Raw genomic sequence first — 10,196 nt, 5'->3', positions numbered from 1 at the left:
TGACTGGGCAGGTCAGCAAAGTAGTGAGTGAATTGATCTGTAAAGGAAGATGAGAGTTAAGAGTATTTCAAAAAGGAAAAGGCAGATGCCAAAGGTCAATAGCAGTGATCTACTGACTGCAACTCCAGAGAGGGCCTAAGATGTGAAGAGGAGGGATAGGGTTAAAGGAGGGGGACACCTACCCTAATAGCTTAATTGAAGCATTTATGTGATGACTGCTGTTGAAAATACAGGTGTTGAAGGAATCCAGACCATCCTCATATCACTCTTAGGGAAAGGTTTCATAGGAGAGATTGCTGGGATCTGCAATTGTCCCTTTCATTTCAGTGTTATATGTCCTTTAGACCACCACATCCAGGATTCTGTTTTGAACATGGGTTCTTTTCTGTATGACTGGGCAGGTCAGCAAAGTAGTGAGTGAATTGATCTGTAAAGGAAGATGAGAGTTAAGAGTATTTCAAAAAGGAAAAGGCAGATGCCAAAGGTCAATAGCAGTGATCTACTGACTGCAACTCCAGAGAGGGCCTAAGATGTGAAGAGGAGGGATAGGGTTAAAGGAGGGGGACACCTACCCTAATAGCTTAATTGAAGCATTTATGTGATGACTGCTGTTGAAAATACAGGTGTTGAAGGAATCCAGACCATCCTCATATCACTCTTAGGGAAAGGTTTCATAGGAGAGATTGCTGGGATCTGCAATTGTCCCTTTCATTTCAGTGTTATATGTCCTTTAGACCACCACATCCAGGATTCTGTTTTGAACATGGGTTCTTTTCTGTAAAGTCAACTTTGCAAGTTCTAGCTTAGGTGTTGTGGAGTTATTTAAAATTTTCTATATAGGTGGTCTCAGAATGGAGGTAAAACCATGGCTGGGTGGTCCCCAGCTTGATTCACTGCAGCCAGCACCGCAGCAAGGAGGAGGTCCATGATCCAAAGGAACCAGAGCAGCAAGAAAATGGTTTATTGGTGGTTTGAACTTCGAAACTACAGATGATAGCTTAAGAAAACATTGTGAAAAATAGGGACTCTTACTGATTGTGTGGTGATGAGAGACCCCCACACAAAATGTTCCAGGGGTTTTGGTTTTGTGACTTACTCTTGTGTGGAAGAGGTGGGTGCAGCAATGTGTGCTCGACCACACAACACAAGGTTGATGGGCATTTGTTTAGTGAAACTAAAGAAAACTGTTTGTAGAGAGGATTCTATAAAGCTTGGTGCCCATTTAACAGAGAAGAGAATTTTTCTTGATGGTATTAAAGAAGATACAGAAGAACATAATTTGAGAGACAATTTTGAAAATTATGGCAAGTTTAAAACCAGAGAAGTTATGGAAGACAGGCAGAGTGGAAAATAGAGAGGATTTGCTTTTGTAACTTTTGATGATCATGATAGTTAATATAATTTTTGTTCAGAAATACCAGCTATTAATGGACTTAATTGTGAAATGAAATAGGCCCTTTTTAAACAAGAAATGCTGTCTGCTGGATCACGAAGAGGTTGTGGAGGTGGACCTGACAACCTTATGGGTTGTGTTGATAACTTTGATGCAAGAGAAGGCAATGGTGGGGGAGGTAGTGGCAGCAGAGGTAGTTATGGAGGAGGGGAGGGTGGATATAATGGATTTGGAGGTGATGGTGGCAATGATGGTGATGGTCTTGGTTATAGCAGTAGAGGAGGCTATGGTGGTGGTGGACCAGAGGATGGACACCCAGGAGGCAGATACGGTGGTGGTGGTGGTGGTAGAGGATATGATGGTTACGGTGGAGGAGGAAACTTAGGAGGTAACAGTGGTGGTGGTGGTAACTATAATGATTTTGGGAATTAAAGTGGACAACAGCAATCAAATTATGGACCCATGAAGGGGGGCAATTTGGGTTGAAGAGGCTCAGGCAGTCCCTATGGCAGTAATTACGGATCTGGAGGTAGAAGTGGTGGAATATGGTAGCAGAAATTTCTTTTAAAACTCAGAAGTAAAGGGCTATAGTACTTAGCAGGAGAGAGAGTGAGAAATTGTCAGGAAAGCAGCAGGTTACTTTGAGACAGTTATCCCAAATGCATTACAGGAATGGTAGAAATCTGCCACAGAAGGAATGATGATCCATAGTGAGAAAATATACTATAACTTAAATAGGAACCCCTTCTTGGTCATGACTATCATAGCCACAGTGTGCAAAACGTGCAGCTCTTGATGAAAGTGATGTAGCATCAATTAGATGTACATTCCAGAGGTCTTTTATCAATTGTAGCTTTTTCTTCTTCTTTTCATTATGTCAGGTATATTGCCCTGTAAATTGTGGTAGTGGTACCAGAAGTAAAAAAGCAATTTTTAACTTTGCAAAAAAATAAAAATAAAATAAAATTTTATAAATAAGATGTTTGGCATAATAAAAAGTCTTTGGGACTTAAAGAAATGCTTGTCATCTTAATTGAAACATTGTATGTAGAAGAGTCTGTTGGTTATAGAGCTCAGAAACAGAACCCCTGACGTGAGTAGAGTTTACTTCCCACATAAATAGGAGCAAAACAAAGAAGCAAGAACACCTTGCTGTTGACTCGAAGACTCTTAAAATGGAATTGACTGGTTCAGAATAAATTTCCCATAAATGGAAATATCAGGATAAGCAATCATTTCATGGGATATATTTTATGCATTTTACATGTGGTCCTGAAGGGGGAAATATTAATACAATAGATGAAAGTTGAACCAGATAAACTCAAAGATTATCCACTCCTTTGATTCTGTGAATCTAACCTACTTTGGTGCCCTAGTTCAATTCTTGACCACTTAAAAAATCATCACCTTTCTTTGGTAGCAGCCTAGACAATTACTCTGCCTGAGGCTTAACATCTGAATGAACTGGATGCTATTCTTCTTTTTTTTTTTTAATGCAAAATATGTTTTTGATTTGTAAATGAACTCAGGCACAGCAATGGACATTGAAATTATTATTTTTTAAATGAAATAAAAATAGAGCTGACAGCTAAAGAACTTTCACAACAGTTATTATTATGTGTTATTATTAGCAGCAGCATGTGGTGACATTTTAGGCTCCAAATCCACAGAAATATATCCTAGATCATGTATATTCCAGATGCTAGGAGGAAGAAAACAGAAACTCTGCTGTCTGGCTTCACATGAGAGAATTTTGTAAAAAATGAAATAAGAAGTCTGATAGTTTCCTACTAGGTAGTGGAGACTGATTTATCTCTATCCTTAGAGGCTGAAAGGTTAACACTGGGACTTTTCTACAAATGTAGATACCTGCCACCAAGAACACCACTCAGAATATGCTGAGGAATGTATTTGGCTCTGTAAGCTGTATGAAATCCGTCACATTATTAGTGACTTAACGGAAGAGTGTTTCATATTCTATGGATTTAGTTGGCATGGACCCCCAAAACACAGCTTCGAGTACAAGTAGAAACTTAATGTGCTTTGGCTTCATCCCCAACCAGAAGAGGCTCCTCTGTACATAGAAATAAACTTCTAGATTTTCTTAATGAAGTTTTCTGGTTTGGGTACTCAAATTTCTCTTAGCAGAAATTGGACATTGATGTTCTGTATGTGGAATCAAGATGGCGTATGTAGTCATTAGAAATGTGGATTTAGACTCAAATTCTGCTGCATTTGAGTCTACATAATTCTGCTCCTCCCTAGATGTGGACTCCTGGAATTTTCCTCATCTCTTTAAACTTTGTTTTCCTCCTCTGAAAAATGTAGTAGTAGTCACACTTACCACATAGAGGTGTTGTAAGGATTTAGTTAGGTAATGCCAAATCAAGCGCTTGGGTATATGTCTGGCAATGTCACATAGCTGGCAAATCAAAAAGCCAAAACTTACACTACACTGAACACTAACTCAAGGGAAAAGCTCACGCTCTGGGTCAGATACACCCACCTGAACTTGAACTCTAGCTTCATCTATAATTTTGTTACTAAGGCATGTTCTTAGCCTAGTAGCTGACCCAGAGCATGTCAGCATAGCATCTATTTATTACTATTTAAAAAATATTAAACCAATTAGTGCATGCAAGATGGATTATGAAATCCTTTAAAGAAATTGATTAAAGGAAATTAGTTATATCAGATGAAAATTTAGTTTGGCTATTCCCCAAACAGTGACTTAAACAATTAGTATCTTTACTTTTTGTCACAAAATGAAGATTTGAATGTAGGGTCTAAGGGATAATACAGTGGCTCCATGCTGCAGTCAGGACTTGGGATCCTTCTATCATCCGTCAACCATCCTTAGTATGGAGTTGTGCCTCCTCATCATCACAGGTGGCTGCTCTATCTTCATGTTCAGGTGCCATCCAAAAAGTAGGGAAGGGCAAAGGGAAAAAAGGCATATGCTGTGTCTCATATCCATGTAAATCCTGCAAGGCAACTTGCTTTTTTACCTCTCATTGGTCAAAGCCATGTCTGTCACCCCCTATTTATCTGGAGTCTGGGAAACAGACTTTTAGTGAATACAATGTCACCACTATCAGGTTAGATTCTTTTGTTGATGTGGATGATATAGAATAGGCAAGTGGACATTGGGAAGGTATCTAGTATTCTTGGACAAGGTAAATGAAATGGATTTGCTGCTAAAATGCCTCCTCCCCCATACATTATCACATTTAATCCTCAAAACAAATCTAAACAAAATAAACCTTCTAGTAGCCATAACTTGAAGCCTTATTTTTAGATGTGGCCATGGAACTTAGTATGTCCCAATGCTGGGAATAGAATCCACATGTAACTGCATTCAAGGCCTGTGATCTTTGCCCTCATTGTCTCCCTTGCAATGCCATCTCTGATCTGGTGACAGAACATTAAATTCCTGGGTTTGATACTCATCATTTTTGTCTTCTTAGAAATACTAGATAAAGGGTTAACTGTGGTTCTGTTACTGAACTTAAAAAAAAAAAAAAGCCACCTGTACATCATAAAAGGTGATTATGTCATGGGGCAGGGTTATCCAGGGAACAAAGCAGTTAACTCAGATGTGGGAAACCTAGGGTTTTAGACTTTGTTCTATCTCTGCTGATAATGCCAGTTTTACCTCTCGTCCTGAACTGTCCTCATCTGTGAAACGGAAAAGGTGATCTGACTCTCATATTTGACCCGGTTCTTGGAAGGATAAGATTAGACAATAAATGTGAAAGTACTTTTTGCCAGTGTAAGTGCTTGCTATACAAATACAAGGAATTATTATTATCGATCCAGTAGCCCAAAGTGGCAATCTACTTGATGCTCTATCAGAGGCTTAATTGAGCAGTTTCAGTGCAACCATTGAAGCTGATAGCAGCTGAAGACTGATTCTCCAATTTGACAAAGTGCAGGATCCAGATGAATATATTCTTTCTCCTTGGCACATGCCTGTAAGGATGGATTATCAGCACCCTCCAGAAAAAAAAAATACAAAAAAGTAGTCTTGAAAATGAAATGAGATAAAACCTTTGTTGCAGACATTACTCACTGAAGGTTATTTGTGTAAAGAGTGCTTGGGGCATAGTTTTTTTTCTTTATGCTTCATCTAAATAAAAACAAATCATTCGATTTACTATGTCAACAATTATTTATTAAGTGGTTACTATGTCTTAGACATTGTACTTATGTCTGAGAACAGGGTGGAAATAAGAAAAATATTGTTTCTACCTTCATGGATTTTCTAATCTGTCATGGAAGGATAATTTTAAACAGTTAATTAAACATGTTGTGTTTCATTAGGTAACTCAGTGTGTCAGAAATCTGCACAAAATGGTGAAAAACAGGAAAGAAAGAAAAGCACAATGAAAACTCTCCACTGGGTAGCATAATTCGTACATGCATGCGTACACATGGGACTTGACACAACCATGAGGAATGTGCCCTTAGAATTCTTAAATTTATAAATTCATAAAATAAACTTTAATACATAGTTTTACCCCCAATTCAGGACAGTATTCATGAAATATTTGACCAATTCAGAAATGTAGGATTTTATAAAAAACCTATTGAATAAATTCATAAAACAATATAATAAAACAATCTATATTACATTATATATCTTGTTAACATTCAGCAGAACAGTGATTTTGGCAGATCTGAAGGTATAATAAGTGTGAAGGCATATATCAAACTCAGGTACTGTATGGACAACAGTAAACAAAATCAGTCAATCACAGAAAAACAGGAGCCTCTTGGCCATCTGGAGCTCAGTTCCCTTTGAGTTGAACACATGCTTTGGCTGGTAATTCTTCTGCAAAATATTTTAGCTCTGAAGGCAAAGCTTCTGAATCCTTTTCATCAAGTGAAGATGCCTTTCTTATTTGACAACAATACATGTCACTAAAAATTCTCAAATGAATTTTTTTCTAATAGTTCATATATAACCACATGTAATCTGTCTTCTAAATATCTATTTATATATGTATTATGCATTTATTTTTCTTTCTCTCTTAGCATAGACCAAATACTTTCATGTTGCTTATTCTATCTTGGCATTATAATATAGAGAAGTTTAATTTCAGGATATCATGCTATAGCATGATATAAAATATAAGGAAGCATGCACATGCTAATATTGCATATATAATGATTCCCAGACTATCCTCACATACACTGAGGATGACCTCTGCCCCATGACCTTAACCATGTCAAGAGTGTGGGTTTCTGACTTGCATTTGAGGTTTGGTTCTAAAAATGGCATTGATCCCTTCATGCTGACTCCAGATTTTGACTGTGCTTATATGATATTATGAACAAAAACTCTTATGTGACTTATGTATAGCATGTTATGAATAAAAACACACATAATGTTCTGGATGAAAACTCTGTTTATGAAATAATTTTTGGTGGATTGCTCATCAAGTTGAACATTTTATGAAATAGTATGAGACAACGTTCATAAACCTACATCCCATGGCCAAATATAGCCCACTGAAAATTTTTATAAATTAAGTTTTAAGGAAACACAGTCATGCTCATTTGTTTATGGCTTCTTTTTTTTTAAGATTTTATTTATTTGTTTGATAGAGATCACAAGTAGGCAGAGAGACAGGTGGGGCAGGGGGGAAGCAGGCTCTCTGCTAAGCAGAGAACCTGATGTGGGGCTCAATCCCAGGACCCTGGGATCATGACTTGAGCCAAAGGCAGAGGCTTTAACCCACTGAACCACCCAGGCACCCCAGTTTATGGCTTCTTTTATGCTATAACAGAAGTTTAGTAATTGTGTCAAAGATCATCTGCCCCACAAAGTTGAAAATATTTGCTTTACAGAAAAATTTTCCTTACTCATAGGCCCAGGGAAACAAGTGCATCATATCACTGTCTTTGATCTCTAATAGATAAAGCGTGGTACCATGGAATCATACAATATCATATTTGGATCCAAGCCCAACTACTTACGATTTATAGGATATTAAGTTATTTAACATCTCTGAATTTCTGTTCTTACTATGGAAAATGGGCTAGACAGGTATGTTGTCAGGATTATATAAAACCATGTCTGCACAGTGCTTGGCATATGCAATAATATAATTCTTCACATTATTATGAAATGTAAATGAAGGAAATGTCTTTAGGGTGTTGAGTACATGAGATATGAAACGGATCTTGAAGTTAAGGTCAGAATTAGCTGATTGTTTAGGTGAGTCAACACAATTTAGTAAGGGTGGAGAAAAACAGAAAGGATGACTAAAATTATGGTCTAGCCTCAGAATCTCAGAAAAGGGCTGACCTTGGCTTACATATCTCTTTCTCACCCAATCATATGTTTATACTTTCTTCAGTTTGATTAATAAGTGGAGAACTGTCTTTTCTCTTTCTGTTTCATTATCAAATTGAAAGCAGAGATATTTATAACTTATAATTTCTTGATAAATTGATAATTTCTCGATAAACTGATAAATTTCTTGATAAAGAAATGGTCAATGTTTTGAGCAGTGGGTGTATGAGAAATAGTCACTCCTTTTAGAGTACATAATCAATCTGATTGTGTTTGCTCTGTTACTAACAAGCATAAGAACATTCAGTTGATTTAGTTGTGGTCTCAGTATTAACTTTAAAGTGAGGGGCACCTGGGGTGGCTCAGTCGTTAAGCATCTGCCTTCAGCTCAGGTTGTGATCCTAGGACTGGTCCTGGGATCGAGCCCTGCATCAGACTCCCTGCTCATCGGGAAGCCTACTTCTCTCTCTTCCACTCTCCCTGCTTGTGTTCCCTCTCGCTCTGTCAAACAAAATCTTCAAAAAAAAATTGGATAAATAAGAGCAAAGTCCAGTTTATGATATCTAGATATTGCTTCCATCCCAACCCCCCCCATTTATATGTTCATATCCATGTTGATATACAGCAATTCCCGTTTTTCTCAAATAAAAGTGCAGGTTTCTCTGAGATCTTCCTTCATTTAAATAATCTTGGAGAGGTTTCTCGATAATAAACTGGGACTTCTAGAATAGGCAGTAATGGTATCAACTCTTCCTTATCCAGTCGTAGTATGAAAGTTATAGAGGGAATCTATATAACCCCACTGTCTGTGATACCAAAAATATGTCCTTTGATAGTGATTAATTCCATGACTTGCTCTTTGGATGTCACCATTTGCCATTGTAGTCAATAACATAATAATCCTTATGAGTCATGCTAAGCTTCTATTGGCTGATCATGTAACAGGGAAAAGTTTGTTTCATAATATTGCCAAAATATATTAACAACCATTGGTTACTTCATAGCAAATGTATTAATTTGTATCACCTCTGATAAATGTATATGAGAGGAGGTTAAGATGAATATGGATGTTGAATTTTTTTGTACAATGACAGTTTATGTCTGTTTTCACCATCTTTTATTTTTCTAGACTCAAGGACACCTAGAACATTCTCGTAACCTCTTAATGATCCTGAGTACCATATGCCTATTTCTAATCAACATGATCACTGTTGCCTTTGCCATTTATAACTAGGGAGTATGATGAATATGCAGGGCCATTTGCACTGAGCTTTGAGTCTGCTTCAGTCTTTACATGATGTAAAGAAGCATCTGCTTGCCTTAGTCACCCAAACAAATTCCAAAAATGAAAGGTGAAAATCTCCAAAAGCTGTTGGATTTTACTTTTCTAAAATTTGCCAGTGTTGCATTTCAAGGAGATTTAATAGCACTTGCTTGTGAGGGAAATTATAGAAGAAAACCGAAGACAATGTTTAAAAAAAATTATGTAAAGAGATTCATCTGAAAATAACTTTTTATTTTAATTCCTAAGAAAAGTAAATGATTTCTTATACCCAGTTTATATGTAGCTATTTATTTAACTAACTTCTCAAGGAAAATTTCTGCATCCTTAATTGTATAGGCCACGATGTTTTTTTATTGGGATGATTAAAACAAAAAATATCCCAGGGACATTTTTTTCCCCACACGTAGATATTCTAATCCTCTCTTTCAAATAAATAGCCAACTCTCTTGTTTTGTGCGTGTGTTTCTCTCTCCCACCCCACATCCTCTCCTTCTCCTTCCCCTCTCCTTTTCTTCCGTTCTTTCTCCAAAGCAACTATATATTGTTTTTTATGTGCAGTATGAAGACACTATTTAAAAGAGAGGGCTGATGTCCTGGAAACCTCAATCATTGCCTTTAAATACTGAAAGGAGTATTGTAAGAGGGATTAAACTTGGGAAGTATAGCCTTTACTGAATAAAAGTAGGTTAAAACTATACAGAGAAAAATTTTGACTTGATATGCAATGATCCTTCTATGTCAGAAATAATTAATACTGGAATGAATTGTCTTAGCGATGTGTTCAGCTTTCAGTGATGTTAAAACATAAATGCACACTCACTTGGAAGACATTTTGTTGAAATTAAGAATAGATCTGAGTGACTTTTGGGGTCCCTTTCAGCTTTGAAATTTTATGATTTTATCTATAACACGTACACACACTCATACACTTACAAATGGAATGTGTATGTTCAGTAACATGACTATGGATGTCCATGATTTACTCATGTTGGACTATTTAATGCTTAGCTTGTTAGAATGAAATGATGAGGCTTACATTGCACTAGTCTCCACTGTAAAAAAATGTCACTGCAATTCCAAGTTGTTCTGGAAAGAAGTTAATTACAGGAAGAAGAAACAGAAGTGACTATAGGGTCAAATATCTCCATCGTTTCTTCTTGCTTGGAGAATTGAATCTAGAATATGAAGCATGAATAATACTTGAGTGGTTCTGGGTG

At 36.9% G+C, this 10,196-nt stretch overlaps 1 pseudogene; it reads left to right on the top strand.

Annotated features, from left to right (window-relative positions):
* Nucleotides 1-851: 851 nt before the first annotated feature.
* Nucleotides 852-1,945, top strand: LOC111159853 (annotated as a pseudogene).
* Nucleotides 1,946-10,196: the final 8,251 nt, after the last annotated feature.

Source organism: Enhydra lutris, unplaced genomic scaffold (assembly GCF_002288905.1).
Source record: "Enhydra lutris kenyoni isolate GAN:26980312 unplaced genomic scaffold, ASM228890v2 scaffoldscaffold70, whole genome shotgun sequence".
Taxonomy (NCBI): domain Eukaryota; kingdom Metazoa; phylum Chordata; class Mammalia; order Carnivora; family Mustelidae; genus Enhydra; species Enhydra lutris.
The sequence above is the reverse complement of the archived record's forward strand: the minus strand, read 5'-3'. Positions and strand labels throughout refer to the sequence as shown.